The following is a 21,474-nucleotide window of genomic DNA, read 5'->3' as shown; positions in this document are numbered from 1 at the left end:
TGTTCAATTAATATTCTTCAAATGCATCTAACTTTTAATAAGGCCTGAAACATGCATTAAATATTCTTTTAACAAATATAAAGAGCTCTTTAATAATTGTAAGAGCTTAAGGAGGGAATGAAATTTTTAAACAGATGTTGTAAGAAAATATTGGTTAAGATAGAATGGTTACGAAAAGGGTTCTCAATCTAATTTTAGAGTTGGTCTGACATCTTTTAAGGATTAATATAATTGCCATGAACATATGAATGTCGAGAACAAATTAGTAGATGGTGATGTCCGCAACGCAGTACGGCTTCTCATCTCAGAAGATACCATAGCTTCTCCGAATGGATCTGTGTTAGAAGCATTAAAAGAGAAACATCCGGCTCACAGCCACCCTTTTGAACCTCCCGATCTCATTGAGCCCAGAATTGTAGTGCCTAGAGTATCAGCTGACGAGTTTACGAAGGCACTTAAATCATTTCCTTCGGGATTATCAGGAGGTATGGACATTCTTCGTCCTTCAATATTAAAGGATCTCCTACTCTCCCAAGACTTCAAAACTAAAGACCACCTGACTAACACTATCTCGATTTTCTCCAGCTGATTATTTCTGATGATGTGCCCACGGAAATTAGACCTATTTTCTTTGGAGCATCACTAATAGCTTTGAGGAAGAAAAGTGGTGGCATTCGTCCTATCGCAATAGGCAATGTGTGGATGAGATTATCAGCCAAAATCATTTGCCGTAGAATTAGAGAACCTCTAACACATTTTCTATCTTCTAGTGGTTTTTTCCACTCACCGATTCAATTAAATTTTCTTTATTTCTACCTCTTTCCGTAAATAAATAAAGTAAAAAGAATAACAAAATGTGTACGAATTCAGAAAGGAACTTTATTTACAGAAATAATCTTAAACAAAGAAAAATATAAAAATGAAATGTTTGCTCAACTAAACTGTCTCCTTCCACGTTTCAGCTTTACACTAACTGAAGAAATTAACTGTTTATATCTGTCACATTAATGGCTCGAGAAGCTTGCCGCTTTCATAGACAATAGCCGATAGGAAGTTGGCCATTGCTGAATAATACGTATTTACTTACGGAAAAAGGTAGAAATAAAGAAAATTTAATTGAATCGGTGAGTGGAAAAACACTACTAGTCCACAAACCGCATTTTGAGATTTGAAGAAAGAACGTTCGTTTGTTAATGCAACAAATGTACAGTCGACATTATAGTATTCTGCTATAACGTGCAAGGTCTTCCAAATTGTACTGCTCTTCATTACAACTTGTAGTTCTACATCTTTAGTGTTATTTTTGCCTTTACTTCAAAATGGCTTCTTTTGGACTCACGCTGATTTCCTACTCACCGATTCAATTCTAACATTGAGTTATTTCCGATTTTTTAAATTTGGATATGCACAACCAGAATTCTAAATACACATAAATTCATATGAATAAACACATAATACTTATTAATAGGCATGGAAAAAGTACACATTACGGGGCCTATCTTGTGTACAAGATAGCCCCCAAATGTCATCCCTTCTTTCTCGAAAACTATCAAGGTGCAAACAAAACTTTTTTTCAGTACAAACGGTAGAAAATATTTAATTTCGAATGGTGTATTTCATTTTTTTTGTGCTGTGATAATTGGGGGGGAGGGGCGCTATCTTGGAGTCAAGATACCTCCCGTCCCAAATGTCATCCCCTCTTTCTCGAAAACTATAAGAGTAAGAGCAAAACTTTTTTCGGTACAAACGGTACAAACGATTCCCTTTCGAATGGTGTATTTCAATTTTTTGTCCAGTGATACGGGGGGGGGGGTGTTTTATCAAGTAACCCTATAAGGGAAATGGTACAAACGAAAATATTTTCGGTGCAAACGGTACAAACGTAGTACAAACGAATGACCTAGTCATTGTTTCAATTTTCTAAAGTATTGGGGCTATCTTGCCGTACGTTATTAAACCTTATCCACTCCATTCCATTCTTCTCAGTGTACTTCTGAATATTCCATATAGTTGTTCAGCAGCGCAATGTGTCAGTTAATTTCTTTGAATTTTGTTTAACACCTCAGTTAATTTTTCTCGTGTATAGTCTGCGACCCGGTTTCCTTTTATACGTTCTTGGCGTCTTTGTTTTAAGTTACAGTTCGATTAACACACTTAAAATGATAAGAAAATATACCGGAATTTGGTTTACTGGAACATAAAATAAATATTTGCATGTTTATATTCCTATTCGCACTGTGAAACTGATCTAGTTATCATGGTGTCAAGTCACCCCCCACATAGCCAATTTTCGTAGGGGTGAGATGGACCCATGTCAAATTTCCATCCAAGATAATTTACGAACTTGGCCGCTGTGTTTATGTGTTTACGAAAGATTGGTTAGGCACTAGTACGATTATATTTTTCTCTCTCAAACTATAGCCAATATAGATTAAATTTGCAGACTTTCATAACTGGATATGCGCAGGTTCAATGATAAAAACGGAAACAGTTACCCACCAAGTTATTTGTTTTTAATGCAAACACTGGCGATGATATCCAAGAGACTATAAAATATTACGAGACTAACACAGGGGCGTCATTTAGGGGGGGAGGAAGGGACATTGCCCTCCCCAAGGGTTTGTGGAATACATATACTTTAATCGATTGTCTACTAATATACTAGTACAAAACGTGAAACCTTGTGTTGGTGGTGTTCTTGCCCTCCTGAAGCGAAGTCTGAAATGACGCCCCTTAACTAGCATTGAGGCAGTATTTCAAAAAGTTTTTCCGAAAGCTTCAATTAAAACATTTTTCCCATTTTGGGTTCATGACACCCCGCAGGGCTCAATCCACCCCATCTTTTGGTACATGATTTGCGGGGCGCTTGTTTAGATATTTCTAATCTTCGTCAACAGGGAACAGTCAAATTTAGTATTGCAGGAGCTTTATCTACTATGTTCCGCGGAAGTTTTATTATTATTATTATTATTATTATTATTATTATTATTATTATTATTATTATTATTATTATTATTATTTGTGGCTTTTTGCTCTGTAGGAAGATATTTCAACGAAACTGCTGCTAATTACTGAAAATATTCTTATGATATTTGACCATAATAAGGCAATGCTGCTAGGTAGCAACACAAAAGACCAATTTTATGGCCAGGGCCGGATTTCCCAATAGGCCCGGGCCTATGAGCGCAAACTTCCAGGGGGCGCACGGCCGAGAAAAAAATGTAAAAAAAATCTAGAAATAAAAATAAATAGCCATAACTTAACATATTTTTTGAATTGATTTAAAAAAAATCAGGCTAATAAAGCATTCTGATTTTGAAGTTCATTGGAACAAATAATTGTCGGTAAAGTTCAACAATCTTTTGTTAATGCATTAACGGTATTTTGTTAAGCCCAGAACCAAGTAAATTCCTCAAAAAACTTGCAATGATAAAATTGCATCGTGGAGCGGTGGTTAAGCAATTAACATATAGGCCTGATATATTTTTTTAATAAAGGTTTTTAGGAAAGTAACTTTAACCAGACTAGGGGGCGGAAAAAGTTATTGGGCCTAGGGGCGCCAAAATGCTAAATCCGGCCCTGTTTATGGCAACGTTACTTTGAAATAAAATTTTCTGTATTTTGTAACCAAAGTATTACGAAATTATGATCAGGAAGACGTGGTTTAACCATAAAAGTAAACTAAATATTTTAATAGTAATGCTGTCAATGTTTGCCAATTAAAGTGTTAAGTACTAGATACAACCACAGCGGTTACTATACAAAAAAATATTACATTTACATTAGTGATATTCTGGTCGGTTGATGGTAGTGCAGTTACTATTTCAACTTTGAGAAGAATGAATCCGATTGTTCAAAAAATAATAACATTATTTTACAAAACTTAAGAAAAATATTTATTCTTTTGATACATAAATTTTATTTTGATGCTAATATACAAACTGTAAACAATTTTTACTCTTTATTTCGAAGCTTAAGGTAACTCCATGAGGAAGCATTATCTATTTGAGAAACTTACTATACTAGATAGAAAAACTCAATGAAAATCATGGTATTAGTATTGATCTTTTTGAAAAGGTATGAGTTGAGGTCACTTCGGTGGTTTCCAATGCCTTAAGTAGATAGTTATTACTGAAGAGAATTATGATTCCTGAAATGACTACTTTCCTTACTTTCACTCCAAGGACTTATGTCTCTCTCTAAAGTTCTGATTCCCTATGCTTAGTTGCCTTAGGGGTTTCTATCCATCATTCCTATAATTCTGCATACCCATACCCATACTCAAACACGTTCTTAAAAGGTTCTTGCTCGCTTTCGTCAGTGTATTTAGTTTGGCTTCGTACCAGTTCGTGTATCTCCGGCAGAGGATTTTTTATAAAACAATCAAGTAGAATTCTACTTCGGGAGAGTGAAAGAAATGAAAGAAAAGTAGCCTATATTTTTAGGCAAATGACGGTTTGTTTTCATTTTTTTCCTGAACACCCGACATACAACTGCCATGAATAATTTGATAGATAATACTATTGTGTATAGTATAACTATGGGGGTGGGTAAATAAAAGAAATAATGAAGGGCTATGTTTCACTGTACTTTAATATATTTTTTTTTAATTGCATAAGCTACTTACATGAATTTGGAGTGAGTTAACATAATATCCTTCGGAACAGGCAGAAAAAAAGCAGAAAATCAATCAAATGTCGTGGTTTTTTTTAACGCATGCGCACTATAATAGCCCATATGCTTCCAATGTGTTTTTGACTACTGTTTCGAGTGAGTTTTCGTTAGCAAATCTTGTGAATCTGTTCAATGCAGTTCTCAATTGATTCCAGGAATCATAAGTCTAACTTTACATCCGAATCGAAACGAATACTTTTTGAGTCCTTGGACTTTAAGATTCCGAAATGAATCCGAGTGTTGTTTTCAATATTCGTTCCTTTGAGTACTTAAGAAGAGCCGTTACTTTGTAACGACTCCATAAGGAACGAACCATCACTGATAGTTACACATCGTAAACAATATCTGTAATAGTTTACGTAGATATGAAGTAATAATAACAACAATTTCTATAAGTTCTTATTTTATTATACAAACTCATTCGAAAAAATGATGAATAATCTCCATTCGATTCGCTTTGTATTTATGCTCTCGTAAAACTTACCAGAACTTAATGGAGCTTGGTGTTCGCCTTCCTTTGACATGCATAAATAGCCTAATGTTAAGAAACTGATTTATAGTCATTTGTGAGTCCTAACTGTTGAGTTCTTTCTCCACAAGCACAGATTTAAAATCAAAATTACATCAACTTATATGCATTTCATGACACAGTGTTGTGAAAGGTTATATTACGGCTTGCACAAAATCCAACTTGATTACTTTCGGACTCAATCATTAATATAACCGTTCAGCAAACTGAAAAATAATCAATACGCTTTTTATACTTGCTAGTCGGAGTTAAAAGAACAGAGGGTCAATGTTAATTTCCTGCAACCTACTTCTGATATCTGTGTGTATCTAGGGATGCGCGCGAGACAAGATTTGTGGCTGTCTTGTCTCGAAAATGTGCTGTAAAAGTGATGTCTCGACACGAAAAATGTATATTTCTGTATTGAAAGAGCCGTGTCTCGACTCGCATTTTGTCAGGAAAATCCTGTCTCGACTCGTCTCGTTCGCATCCCTATGTGTATTTAATTGAGCAAATTTTTTACTACAGCACTTTAATGTTCTGTCCATTACTTTCAACCATGATATTTATTCCCTTATCATTAAGTTCTCATTTTTACATTACGTATGCACTACTTATGTACTTATCTCAATAAAGAAAATTCTTCCTTCCATCGGTAATGTACGTATGTCTGACCTCCAGAATATAGTAACTCAAACACTGTGACTCTCAACACGTATTGACATTCTATTTTTATCTGACTTCTATTTCTCTTTACGAACAGTTTCATGTGTGAAGTTCAGAAAACCAATAAACCTTAGCAGTGATTCACTTGAAACAGTTCTTTTCACCACCTTTTACCCTATTAATATTGATTAGTATTGCTAGTGTACAACATCTCACTTACTAATATTTCTAGCTCTAAAACTTGGGTAAAATATCGTAAGTGCATATCGAGGACACAGTCATGAATTTGACAGACGTTGTCGTTGTTTACTGTAAAGGTCCGACTGTCTAAAGCAGAGTTGTGAACAATACCAAAATGATCTAGAAGAACTGGTTTTGTTGTACCGCAAACTTCCGACTGTTTAAGGAAGAGTTTTGAACACTACCGCTTATGACTTAGAACTGGTTTTATTGTGCCGCAAATGTCCGATTCTAAGGTAAAGTTTTGAACAGTACCGCCAATGACGTAGAAGAACTGAGTTTGTTCTACCGCAAATGTGCCCTCTCTGTTAGCGACAGTTTTGAACAGAATATTAATGACCTAGAAGAACTGGTTTTGTTGTATCGCAAACTTACGACTGTCTAAGGAAGAGTTTTGAACAGTTAGAACTGGTTTTATAGTTGTACTCCAAATCTCCAGTATCGAAAATGTCCTCTCAATACGCCATGTATAACCCCTGTAATTTATTTTCATTTTTCTTTTTCTTTCTTTGTTGTCTTTTTATTCCTTTCATTTTTTTCTAGCAAAATCAAATAAAGAGAGAAAAATATACTTTTCTATCTTAATTATTATCTCTCTTATTTTTCAACATATCAAGGATCTAACATTGTGGAAAATTATATAAGAATATCCCATCAAGGATCCGATAAATGATTTTAAGTTGTGCTGGCGTAACGTCTAGTATGAAAAAGTTTATATCACAAAAGAAAAAAAGAATCGCTAGAGAAAAACTCCGCCTACGCAATTGCTTAACAGAAATAGCGACATGCATAACCGACAGAAATGAACTTGAATATAAAAAGGTTTCACGTTTTCATAAGACATGTATCACTTCTCAATTTTCAACTTTAGTCTACAGCTTGTGAAAAGAAAAAACTCAGGGTAAGCATAGCGCAGCAACTAACAGAAGGAAATTTTCATAAGCAACAATTCATAAAAGCTCTGCAAATTTAAGAATAGATCATCTAACTCTCCTTAAAGAAGGGAATATCTTATTATAGAAAATGAAATATAAGTTCATTGCTTCTGGTTCACCAAATCTCAGTTTAGAATATCGCATGAAGCGACTCCTGGGTAAGACTAAACTACAAGGATGAGATATGAAATATGTTGCTTTTATTACTAGTAAAATAGTTTGTCGTCTAGCTGATTCACAAATACAATTTAATTTAGTTTCTAACTAAAACAAGAACTAGGTATTATTATTATTATTATTATTATTATTATTATTATTATTATTATTATTATTATTATCAGTGCCAATTCCTACTTTACTTTTCATACGGCAGTCGTTTCCAACTCGTCGGTAGATAATGTAGGAGGTGACTTTTAAGATCATGGCCAGAAGAAAGAGAAAAAAATGTGAAAGTAGAATGGAATAAAAGAAGTAGATTAATTGATTTTTTGAGTTTAACGTCCCGTTCAGCAGCGAGGCTATATGAAACGTGGACCTACTGATTAACGTGGAATCCGAACCACATGAGCTCCTGCCGGGAATTGAACCCGGGTCTCCCACGCCAAAGGCGCGTACGATAACCGCTTAGCCAGGGAGGAGCTCAGGAATAAAAGAAATGTAGCCAGTGTTCGATCTTATCATAAATCCACGAGTAATGTATCTGAAAAATGGTCGACTATGCTTTATTTGTCTGTCAACTGTCTTTTATCAACAGTAGGTTTATTGTCTTGACTTTACTGTCTCTGTATGGTTTACTGAGAACTCTGACGTCCCAGAGCACCGAATTGGAAATAACTGTAACACAGGATAAAACAAATAGCTTAAAACCATTTTAAATTTCAATTTGTTTAAAACCAACCAAATCAAGCCCGTTTGAAAGTAGTATACATTGTTAACTTCAAAAAGAATAATAGCAAGGAATGTTCAATCAGCGGCACAGCGCTCACTTCTGATACGAGGGTACATTGTTTCGATTCCAGATCAAACATCTTTATGGTGGAAATCGTTCTCGTAGATTTTCTCTAAATTCAGCTTTTCCTTTTCACTTTAACATTCTGCCAATGACATCATAACAATTCTCTTTGATTAGATAATAATCAGTACAGTTTATTCTAAAAAGAAACTTTCAAGACATGTAAAAATTACAGATTTAATTTCTATTAATTTTCTGTAATAAAACTGTTGTAAAATTCCAATTAAAGATAACTTACAGAATATAGCAAAATATTATTCTTTAATATTGTAACAAGCAGCAGTATCTCGTGTACAACTTACTTTTACTTCTACTTGAGAACAACACACTGCTGCCAATCACCGGTTAGGTGAAAGTGCAGGAGAATATATCATAATAATTACCGTATTTTATTCTTTAAGAGATGAAACTGCAACTCTAAAAGTGAATTGGATGCACTTCTAGTAAGCATTATATCCGTACCAGAGAAATCTTACTAGACTTTTTTAGGGATTTATTTTTGTCCTGCAACAATAATAACTTATAAGGAGTAGTTTATATTTCTTCCGGGATATTTAAAACATATTTCAAATCTCATTGGAAGGTAGATGCTTGTAAGAATTATTTATTGAACAAGATAGTTTTAAGGTGTATAAGTACGTATATGGCACGTTCCGCTCTCTCAGCATCAACATAGTTTGACGTCTTCGATAGTATTTTCATGATAGAACGTACAAGCCTCTGCCCTGCCGGAAGGCTTTTCTGGTAGGACTTCTGTACACGCGCTGTCGTTCTAAAAGTCGTACCAACATGATTCTTCTTTGTGCTAAAACTGGAGTTCATGCTCTTTCCACCAGGAGAAATTTCTGTACTGCTGGAAGTACGGTACACAAACTACTCTAATTTATAGATAAACATGATAGGACATTTAGGACGTCCTGCCGCAAGGACGTTGTACGTTCCATCATTAAGGGTTTGAACATTCTTTTAATACATGTAATTTGATTCTTAGACAAAACTAATTGTAACTTATTTTAAAGTTACTTATTGACAGTAAATCGCTTGTTTTTCTAGAAAAGAGGAAATATTCTTTGTCAAAAATGAAAATGTAGTATGAACGATAAAACGCTTTTTATGGTAATTAATTTATCAATCAGACAATACTTTTTTTTAAGGAAGTTTAGATTACTGTAACTCTATCATATGTCTACCTTGTCTGTAACAGAAAGAAAGTTTCAATCGCTACTTGACGGATTATCATTCATTTTGATCAAGACGTAGTGGGTGAAAACATAACAATCGACTACGTTGGTGGAAGTGATAGTTAAACCGGACGTAGGAAAATCAGCCATTTTCTGATTTAATATTGATGATGATCACTATAGAACAAACAGTGAACGAGTACGATAAACGGTTTTCTGTAATCGATAAAGCGTTCCAACAATTCTACTTAATTCTCAATCTTGTACTTTTTACTTAAACCGTAATTGAGGCAAATCCACAAAAACTTCTGATTTCAATAGGGCCTATTGATCTACATATAGCAAAAAGATGAATTACCAAGCACTGTTTAAGTGGAATAGATTTAGCGTTTTAAGATTAGATACCATTTTCTCTCTTAGACATCTATTCAAACCGGAGGTAGTAGAAATCAACCACTTCCGGTTTCAACCTTGATCACTACAGAGTTAAAACTATAACACGAAGAAACTGTTTGCGAGCGTAATCACTTAGTAAGCGTCCAATAATGTATTCCGTTTCCATTTAAATGTGTTTACTAAACCGGAAGTGGTAGAAATCTATTACCACTTTCAATTTCAACATTTGTGGCTAACACTTGTTAAAACTTCTATTCGTGCTAGACTTAATCCCTTCATTTTCAATGCAAAGAATATGTGCGTCTTGAGAGAGACATACAAACAGTGCCACACATTTGTTTAGAAGGCAAGCTTTTAATTTCTATAGCAATATGTTCTTTCAAATATACATTTTTTTCAATTAACTTAGCTTTTCCTTACTCTGTCATAGCGTAAGATGCAGTTCAGAACGATTAAAATGCGTGTGGTGGAAAACGACTAGAAATAAAAGCTACTGGTGGGGGCGCGGTGGCTCAGTGGTGGAGCGTTCACCTATGGTGCTTGGGGTCCCTGGTTCGATCCCAGCCCCCGCCAAGTGAACTTTGTGGTGGACAAACACCGTGTCCGTGGGTTTTCTCGGGGCTCTCCCGTTTCCTCCCACTTTCTTCATTTCATTCATTTCTCATAATCACAGTCTCCTTTAGCCTAACCGGCATAACCGTGGGACGTAAAACTCAAAGAATTCATTTTCATTTTAAAGGCTACTGGTCGCCGTACTAAAATTTCTTGTTTCAATTTCTTAAACTAAATCATGGTATGATCCTGCAACGCCTGAAATATTTTTCTTTTAAAACCAAATATCATAAAATAATAAGACATTTTCTGAAGACAACTTGACCCCAAAAGTAAACTACCCTTTGTGGATTTGTTTAAAACTAAGGAATAACTTATGTCATGTTTTAGGGTTATTAACAAAACATTTGTTTGTGAAGCACATGAAACGTATTTCAAGAAATTATGTTTACTTACTCTCAGTACTAAACTGAGTGGTTTCCATAACTAATGTACCCAACGTTATATGATAGTTAATGACATATTTACTTATGCAATGTGAACAAAATCCCTAAAATTCTTTTTACGTCGCATTTTTTTTTTTTTTTTTAATTTTCACCCTTCAGTGAACTATTCTTATTTTTAACCATAGGAAGATTTTTTTTTAATCAACTTGTCCACTGCAATCTGTACAAACTGTATATTGTCAACTATGAGAAATGTAAATCTGAATATGATAAAATAGCATGCTACTGCTATCAACTGAAATTTATGAGCAAAACTCAAGCTTCTGAGACATTTTCTCAGGTCATCATATTCTCTTAAATGTTGAAGTATTGCTTTTACCGTATCTTCGAATCTTATATGTATTACTTTTCTTCTCTACTGACAAATGCTCTGCATTTCTAATCTTTTGAAGGCATGAAAATTAGATGTCACTTTCCTTCAATACCTTTACTGCGTGCCTGGCAATCTCTGTTTGTTAAGTGGGATATATGTCAATCTTCACGATAATGTGATCTGATAAATTTGCAATGAGAATTCTGTGGCAAACCACTCAAAAGGAAGTTGAGATGAAGCACATAAAATGGTAAACCGCAAGTAATCTACTCGTCTAATTCCGTCTCTAACTTTTTACCAACGGACTCACCCTTCCCGTCTTTGTCTCTTACCTATCGCTCCAGATTCTTCCAGATTTGGCTCTAACTGATTCCTATGGAGTACTTATAATTCTATTTGAGAAGGACACACTGATGTCATCACCGGTTAAGGTGGAAATTAGTCCAGTAGGATATGTCATGGTAATTACTTTAATGCCTAGGGGATGGCAGACAAATTTTGAAAGTAATTTTAACACTTTTCACGTAACCATATTATTTGTACCAGCGTGAACTTACTACGCTTTTTAAGAAATGCTATTTTACCATCCAGTTGTTATAATTCATAAAAAGTCTTTTATTTTCCGTAGTAACATATTTAAGCATATCTCAAATTTCAACGGAACTTAGTTGGAATTAGTGAATATATATTAGACGTAAGAGCATTATGGTGCATAAATTAAATTGTAAAATGCCTTTAAATGTAGTATTAATATGTCTTATCTTTGATAATATTACGAGAGTGTCAACGTTCTTGTAATACAAGTCATTTGACAATTACAGAAAGTTCATTCTAACAAATTGTGGAGTTAGTTATTGGCAATAAATCGTTTATTTTCAAAAAGGAAAGAAATTGTCAAAAATGAGAATGAAATACATGGTGATTCAAAGAAGCGGGAGAGTTTGAAAGTTCTATTGGCAACACTGAATAACGTACGGCAGCCTGTCAGCGACGCCCTGTCATTTAGTTATCATGAATTCTTGTAGTGGTGCGCAACGTGCTTTAGCGATCCAAGCGTTTTACAAGAATAATGACATGATAATATGGACGGGACACGTAGAGAATTCCGCCGTCATTTTAATTTAGGACGCCAGGTGCACAAGACAATGCTATGGAGCTACACCGGCTTGTATTGCATAGCAAAGTAGTAGAAAATGGATCGATCTGGAACAGACCTGGCTCATAAGAGGACAACTCACAAGCCACTGAGAAAATGACCACCGTGCACCGTGAGACCACGGCCTTTTACGACCTCCATTTTAGGGGTGTATTCATTCCCTTTTATGAGCACTTTTAAGGGGGTGACCTCGTTCTCTTTTACGACCTCCATTTTAGGGGGTGAACTCGTTCCCTTTTATGAGCATATTTTTCAACTCCTATGTTAATTACGAACACATAGAAGAACAGATAACACATAACACTACGTAACACACAGCAGAACAGATATCAGATAAGAATATGAAACATAGAAGGGGTGTATTCATTCTCTTTTACGACCTCCATTTTAGGGGTGAACTCATTCCCTTTTTTCAACCCTTATTTTAACATAGGAGATAACACATAAGATTACGAACGCATAAAAGAGAAGATAACACATAAGAGTACGTAACACACATCAGAGCAGATAATACATAGCACAGCTAATAAAAGAACATGGCTTATTTTCAACCCCTATTTTAACATAACAGAAATGACCCTGAGATTATGAACACACAACAGAACAGGTAATACATAGCACAGTTAATAAAAGAACATGGATTATTTTCCAACCCCTATTTTAACATGACAGTGAATACGAAACATAGTGAAGATTAGATAACACATAAGAGTACATAACACAACAAGGGTGTATTCGTTCTCTTTTATGAGCATATTTTCCAACCCCTATTTCAACATGCCAGAGACTACGAAACATGGCGGACATAGCACAAGGGGTGTATTCATTTTCTCCACCTCTAATTGAACATAGCAGAAATTACACTGAGAGTACGTAACACACAACATCCTCCATTTTAAGGGTGGACTCGTTTTCCAACCCCTATTTTAAGACAATGAATACCTATGTAACATAGCGATTGGATACGCTCTTTGAACCGATTTGGATAAAACTAGGCATATGGGGGTTTTCGACCATGCTGAGTACGAATATCATACCATTTTAGGGGTGAATTCGTTTTCAACCCCTATTTTAACATAACAGAAATGACATAAGAATACGTAACATAGCAGTGGGCCTATTTTTCCACCCTTATTTGAGCATAGTCCATTTTTAGGGTGAACTCGTTTTCAACCCCTATTTCAACATGACAGAGACTACGAAACATAGCAGAGGTGAACACACAGCAGATACATAAGACTTGTTCCACCCTTCCAACCCTATTTGAATCCATCATTTTAAGGGGTGAACTCGTTCCCTTTTATGAGCATATTTTCCAACCCCTACGAACACATAGCAGAACATCAGACTACGTAACATAACGAACATACAGCAGAGCAAATTGAACTCGTTCTCTTAAGGGGTGAACTCGTTCCCTTTTTCAACCCCTATTTTAACATAGCAGAAATTACATAGCACAGCTAATAAAACTTAACACTACGTAACACACAGTAGAGCACATAACACTTTTTCAAGGGTGTATTCATTGCATATTTTCTTTTACGGGGGTAGCAAGACCCCCAACCCTCCTCCTTTCTCATCCAGGGCTTGGGACCGGCAATGGCGGAGTTTAAAAAAATAACATCATCATACTCTCATAAATGAATAAAGCATAATATCATTAGCATCAATAGTAGTGAGTGAGAATTTGTTTAAAAAATCCTGCATCGAATAACCAGATGCACGACATGCTAAATATAGGAAACAGTAATGTCCACAAAATTGAGATAAATCACCTTGAATACGTCTATTATTCCATGTATAATACAGACAGTTTCGTTTTAAAAACCTTATATGATGTTGTATATAGGGAGGTATACCATAGCTATCGAAATACTCTCCCACACACATATTAGATATATAAACAGCAACCCAATGTTCACCAGGCTTATCACTAGAATCAGTGTTTATAATTATGGCGGCTGGAAATGTATGAATAAACAAAGGTAACTCATCGGCGGCATACACACCAATAAAATGATCTTTAGGCAAATTTTGTTGTAATGCTTCATAAAGCTCAATTGTATTTAACATTTTTTTCCCTTTAATTAATATATATTTTTCTCTGGAAATCAATTTCTAATTCTGAAGAGAATTCACCATAAATAATTGTTGTTACAGGAGATGGCAGTGCTTCTTTAAAATGAACCTCTAAACGTACACTTCCTTGCCGTTGTGGACTAGTATGAAATGCAGCACTTGCGCTTGAATCAGGAGTTAAATCAAACACCAGTAGAGTATAACCATTAGGATATTCAGCGAGTGAAATATTATTACCTTGATTAGAATAATAAATACCTGAACCTGTAAATAACGTAGAATATGCTTGTACATATAGCTTATTATCAAAATCTGGTTGTAAAGGTTTGAAGGGCATTGGATTTCCATCAACATACAATGTAAAAAATGACATACTAAAATGTTGAAAATTGAATGGATTTGTTTGATAAGTACCATTGAAAGCAGTATTAGTAACAAAACCAATAATAATACGTTTAGGCACTATGCCTGAAAACAGATCTGGAAGTGTACTATCCATAATTCCTTGTGGCAGAGTTTCTGTCTTCACCTGCACTTTTGTTATAGGATATTTTATTCTAAATTTAGGATTTTGTAATACTTTATTTTGTGCTATTTTAACTGCTGGTGATACATCAACCTTTTTCACAAGCAATGTTGCATCTGTAATTACAACTTTTCCATCAGCATCTGCGTCACCCATTAGACAAAATGTAGGTTTAGCTGGAATTAGTTTAATACGCAATTGTACACCATTCAGTAAAAATTTCTCCTGATTGAAAATATCAGCATGAATATAACCCAATAATTCAAATGACTGACTTAAAGCAGTGAGAAGAAAACGTTGTTTAAATCCTACATTAGCATCGGCCACACTGTCCATATGCCCTGCAGTATCTTTAAACCACATTGATGTTTGAAGATGCGTTGTTTTAGCTTCAGCATTATAATTTAGTAGTTTTTCAATATACGATCGATATGGATATGTATGTGAAGAGTAGGAAATAATTTGATTATTTAAATATAATTGCACTTCACTGAACATTGCATTGAGAAAATCATTTACAGGGCCGATTTTCTTATCGGCAGAAGTTAAATTAGAACCATCTGATTTAGTAATTTTACATTTAACATATAACATTGTGTGCGGTAAGTCAATATAGTCATCCCCATGACCGGGGACTACAAATTCTATTGGTGCATTATCAGCTATTGAAGCCACAGGTTTATATGGAACTATTTTATTACCTATAATACTGGTTTGAGTGGGTAAACCAGCAAATAAATCTAATTCTGATTTCATACACTCACACTGCATTTTTCTTCTCTTTTCTTACTATTAATATTCACACATGGTAAAATTTACAATACCATATTACGTCTACGAAAATGTAATTTTACACATACACTGCCATATTGGAAAGGAAGTGGATTACCTGTACTATCTCTTAAATCAATAATAATTTGATCAAATTGTTTACGTTGCACAGTGACATAATGAGGATTATCAAAAATATGTACATTATTAATACCATGCTCTGTAATATTTGTATTTATAATACGTAACAATGGAGCTACGGTGTCACCCACCATTTGTGGTTCTACAATATCACTGTAAATATACATAAGTGTAGGTAGTGCTTTTTGTAAATCAGGTGGATAACGAGCATGATGAACAACTGCAATATCTTCTTGTTGAATATGATCAAAACCTAGTATTCTGGCTAGTTCAGGAGATAGGCGTACTTGTATATGCTTCTCTTGATCTTTTATTACTCTATTAACCTCAATTCGTTTCACTGATGCTTTGACTTTTAATTGTAAATTTAATATATCACTTTTATGATTAATTTGAGATAGAATATCATCAACATGATAATAGTGGCCTGGTAAGATTTGAGTTATGTTCCAGTTTTTTGTATTTATGAGACGGTAATAAATATTATTTGTATATTTGGAAACATTCTGAAATGAACTTGTATAATGCACTTCAACAACAGCTGTTTCCCACACTCCTTTCTCCAGTACAATAGGTTGATATAATTTAGTAGTATAACAAGCAAGAGTATTTTGAGGAAAATATTTCATAGAATTATTGCTAGGAAGTGTGAGATAAAAACTATCACTTTGTTCCATAATTAATCAATCAATCAAAAATATCTTTGGATCTTTTTATCCGTTTCACACCAGCACCACCACTAAAATGAACTTTCTTTCTTTTTCGTCTTCCAGATCCTTCCAACACCTGATTTAATTTATTTTGAGCTTTATTTTTTAAATTTGTTTTAGCTTCTTGCCATCGATCATGCAAAGACTCTTCAATAGGTCTATTATTATCTAGTACATCTCCTGCTACATTAATTCCTGTACGTATCAATTCTTTACCAACAGTTTTTGCACCTTGTTTTAATAAAGGAAATACAGTACGAAATAAACCTCCTAGTAAACTACCAATGCCATAACCTTCTTGATATGGTGTACCTCTATACACATTATAATCACCTCCTGCTTGGTGTATGTAATAGTTGAGGTAGGGCTCATTCATCTTTCTTTCTTTCTATATACTTAAAAATAACAATAGATTACAATAGAATATTATTATTATTATTATTGCTTATAAGTACACCATTTGAGTTTACGGGGTGGAGGACCATCTTCTTCTTCGTCTTCTTCTGTAAGTTTTCTAATATAATCTATTCGTTGAGGATTACCAATGTACTCTAAAGGTATATTGGCTTTTGCTAATAATGTAGCAAAAGGTTTCCATCCGGCAACTGAAATATTTTTCTTACGACATCTAACAAAATCGGATATCAAATCCACTATATTTGCACCTGGAATTAATTTATTATTAATATTCACATTTCCATTATCGTCCCATTGAATATTTGGATTTTGTTTCAATTTACGTAATAAAGGTCTCGCCTTACGTTTACAAATTTCAGGAAGAGTAGATATTATTTCATCCTCCTCCTCCTCCTCCTCGTCCTCTGGTTCTTCTTCCTCCTTAGTAGTGGTAGTGGTAGTTGCTGTTGTTGTTGTAACTGCTACCGGTTTTTGAATAATATTTAAATATTTTTGTAAGACTTCTCTATATCTTGTCCATTTTTCTTCTGCATTTAAACTTTTATTATTTAAAATTTCTTTCATTTCATCATCAAGATTAGATATCGTTTGATAATGATGTAATTTTTCTGGTGAGATTAAAATAAGTTTTTGTGCGTTTTGCATAATTATTTAATTAAACTAGATAGTATACCTCCAATAATAGGTGCAAGCAATGCAGTAAGGAAACCACCTTTTTGTATAATTATTCGTTTTTTCTTTTGTTTTAATGACGGACCTTTTTTCACCAAATATCTCAGTTCCTTTTTATATTTTTTTAGCTTATTTATCTCTGTTTTATTTAATGGAACATTTCCTTGTAATACGTTATAGGAACATTCACAAATAGAGCGAATTAAATCAGGATCTGCATTTTGTAAAATTGCCTTACGTGCTTTCGGTTTTGACTTTGCTAAAAGTTTTAACAAATGTGCATTTTCCTTACTAATCATTTTTTACGGCTATTAAAGCACAAATAGTTGTTAGAATATAAACCATATTACAATTATTATTTTTTTACAGGTACATAAACATAATTAAAAGAATCTGTTGGAAAGATATTTGTTCGAACTCGCTGCTCATCAGGAGTATTTTGTTTTAAATCAAAAAGTAAATAACCATGTGCAATTCGTGTTGCATCTTGATATGCTTCTTGAATAAATTTTGTATTACCTGGATACAATTGTCGTGCGAGATAATTAATTTGAGCTTGGTCTCTAGGATTTTTAAAACAAACAATATAATGACAATTTAACGAAATATCCCGCATTCCTTTTTGTTGATGAAAAATATTCTGTGTGATAAATATTACACTTATATTTCTATGATGGCTACCCTTAGTAAAAATATCTACAATCCGATGATCACACTCACGCATTAAATCATCAATAATGACAAGATGTGGACCTTCGTGTGCTTGAAATTCATTATTTTGAGGTAAACCTTCTTTAAACGTACAGTTTGAAAGAGTATCATACAACGGTTGCCATTCACCATAACACCATACAATATTTTTAAATAACTTGCTATAATGGTCAAGAAATGTTTTAACAAAATATGATTTTCCACAACCTGTAGGACCTGCTACCATACATGTAAAAGGAATTTTCCATTCCATCTCTATTACAGATATTGTGACGACATGCTTCACCTATAAATTCTTCTTTTCTCTTTTTTTACAATATAGTATGTTTTAAATCAATCCAAGAATTTTCACTTTTTGGCAGACCTAACCATTTCACATAGGCCTTATTATTTTTCTTTCGTAACACTTTTTCAATTAAATATGTGTTTGGAAATTTTGTTAATTGTAATTCGTGTCCGTAAAATCTTCCTTCAATAGGTTTATTATTTGAGTCTACTAAGTGATATGTCGGAGGATTAGTGAAGAAAACTTTAGCAATTCGAAAAATTTCTGTACTCCAATTGCGTGTAAAACCTCTATCAAAACCAGGACGCTTAAGTTTACTAATTCTTACATATTCACCTATCTTAAATTTACTTTTTCTTTTTATCACAGAAAACTTTTTGCAATAGATGTTTGTCAATAGATGTTTTTCATTTTCTTTTTTAACAGCGTCGATAGGTTTCATTTTAATAGTGGAATGAATAGTATTATTATATTTATGTAGTAATTCCGGCAGAATGCCAATCCATTTATAATTTCCCTGCAGTGTAAATTGTCTCCACATTATGTTACGTAACGATCTATTAAATCTTTCAATAATACTTGCTTTCACATCACTGTACGTGGAATAATGTTTAATGTTATTTTGGTTCATCGCCTTCTGAAACTCTGAATTATAAAATTCTCGACCCCTGTCAGTTTGTAAAAATTTAGGGTTTTTGTTCGCTTTTCTCAGCACTGTTATAAATGCTTGTGTAATTTCTTTCCCAGTTTTATTTTTCACAGGAATAGCCCAAGCATATTTAGAGAATGTATCTATCACAGTTAATAAATATTTGAAATTTCGATTAATTTTTGCTAGACCTTTCAATTTTCCACTATTCATTTCAACTAAATCAGCTTGCCATAAATCATGAATCCCTTTCGTTATAACAGGTATTCGAGGATAGTTTCGTCTTGCACTTTTATGTAATTCTGCAACTATTTGTTCTCGAACTGATTGTGACATTTTTTTTTAATACTAATATATCCCCAAAAAATATATCATATTTATAATATACAAATCGTACATTTTACATCTTTATTATTATAATACCCCCAAGGAACAGTGTGTATATTACAATTTAAAATTTTTCTTTTGTCATCATACGGATCTAATGCTAATTTTCTTACCTGATTTGTTGTTAAATTATGGTATTTACTTTTAATTTCAAATTGTGTTTTATGGATCGTTTCGTTTTTAAATATACATGATTGATAATCGTCAAACGTAATTTGTTCTTTAACTATATTTTTCTTGATCCCTTTACATTTTTTCAATTCTTTATTTTCACCAGTTTTTATAGCATAATTTTTTGCTCGTAACCCAACATATTCAATCATAGGAACTCCACCTAATTCGTCTTTCATTTTACCCAAAACGTGTTTATTTTTTGTGCTATATAAAGAATTATTTTCAGGATAATTTGAGGTGTCAAAATACTCATTCATATCTTTTATATCGTTATAAATATTGTTAGTTTTAATTTGGTAAATGAAAGAGTCAGTATCCATATATGCAATTCTAATTTTATCTCCATATCGCGGTTTCATTATATTATAATGGAAGTTATACATTGCTAATTTGGATAATTCTAAAACTGTTGCTCCTACGTAAATTGGTTTATTAAGGGTTACCGATTTTTTTACCATATGAAACAATGCCAAATTATCAGCCAATTTTACCCAATTTTGAAACTGATTTTGCGCTACTAATTTTTTACACTTTTTTTCATTGTTAATTAATTTTATATCAATTCGTTTTCGTACATTCTCCATTGTCTTTCCGTATACAGAATTATTTAATAACTTATAGAAATCTTTTTCAAATTCAATTGTAGCATTTGCACGGCGTTGAGTATTTTCCTGTATATAAGATGCAAGCCATTTAGATTGACGAAACCATAATATTTTATGTACTTTTACCAATATTAAACCTTGTTTTAGATAAAATTGTAATACTCTATAATGCAAAATATAATTCGATTTCGATTTAAGTGTCAATAGTAATTTTGAATATTTACCATTCGGTGGAACTTCATTAGTTGGAGCACACGGAAAATCAGAATGGTATTCGTGTAAATCAGTTGGATACTCTAAATCCACTTCTAGAAAAAATCCCCATTCACTATCCGTGGGCCAATTGATAATTTTATGTTTGTCTTGCCAATTGTCAATTTTATCCTCCCACCGAAAACCACCATATGGTAAATAGTCAATCATTGATAGTCCGTACAGATTGTTCATGTCAATATACAGTAAATAAGATTTTTCTTTTTCCGCATCAAAATCATGTACGTAAGGATTATTAGCTTTGGCATATCTTAACACAGCTTGAGTAATACCTCCGCGAATCGATTTTTCTACAAACATATACATATTGATATCTGATAAAAGTTCAAGTTCAATTTTTGTTCTATATAACATGGCTTGCCATGCCAACCCAGGTGCAGTAAAACAATTAATCGGATCAATACAAAAAGCATTTAAACATGTCTTTCTAAAATTATCCAACACATCTGCTGTGAGAAGTACATCACATTTTAAATATAGATCGTGGTAGTCCCCTAAATTTTCACATTTAAACACACGCCAAATCAGTTTTGCATATTGATAATCAGTCTCGGAAATTTGTGTTCCATTCAATTTGCTACTAAACGCCTCTCTTCCAGGAAATTCAGTTTCTTTAAATGTATCTAAATTTGTTATGTATTCATAAAAATAAATTCCCTTACGGAGAATTAAAGGAAACTTTTCATCGGAAAAATATTGCTTTGTATAGACAAATTGCTCAGGTTTTAATTTTGACACCAAATTTTCGAGACTATACGGTAGGAATTTAAATAAGTCTACAAAACGTAACTCGATAGGTCTACCATTAAAATTAAAGTGCTTAGAGAATGTTATGTATTTCTCAGTGCTTTCAGCAATTACAAAAATATTTCCAGGGGTGCAACCTAATTCTTTCACAAATAAATGTGCATCATACCCAGACAAATTATGGAAG

Source organism: Thermobia domestica, chromosome 2 (genome assembly GCF_964235325.1).
Source record: "Thermobia domestica chromosome 2, izTheDome1.hap1.1, whole genome shotgun sequence".
NCBI lineage: Eukaryota > Metazoa > Arthropoda > Insecta > Zygentoma > Lepismatidae > Thermobia > Thermobia domestica.
Note: the sequence above shows the minus strand (reverse complement) of the source record.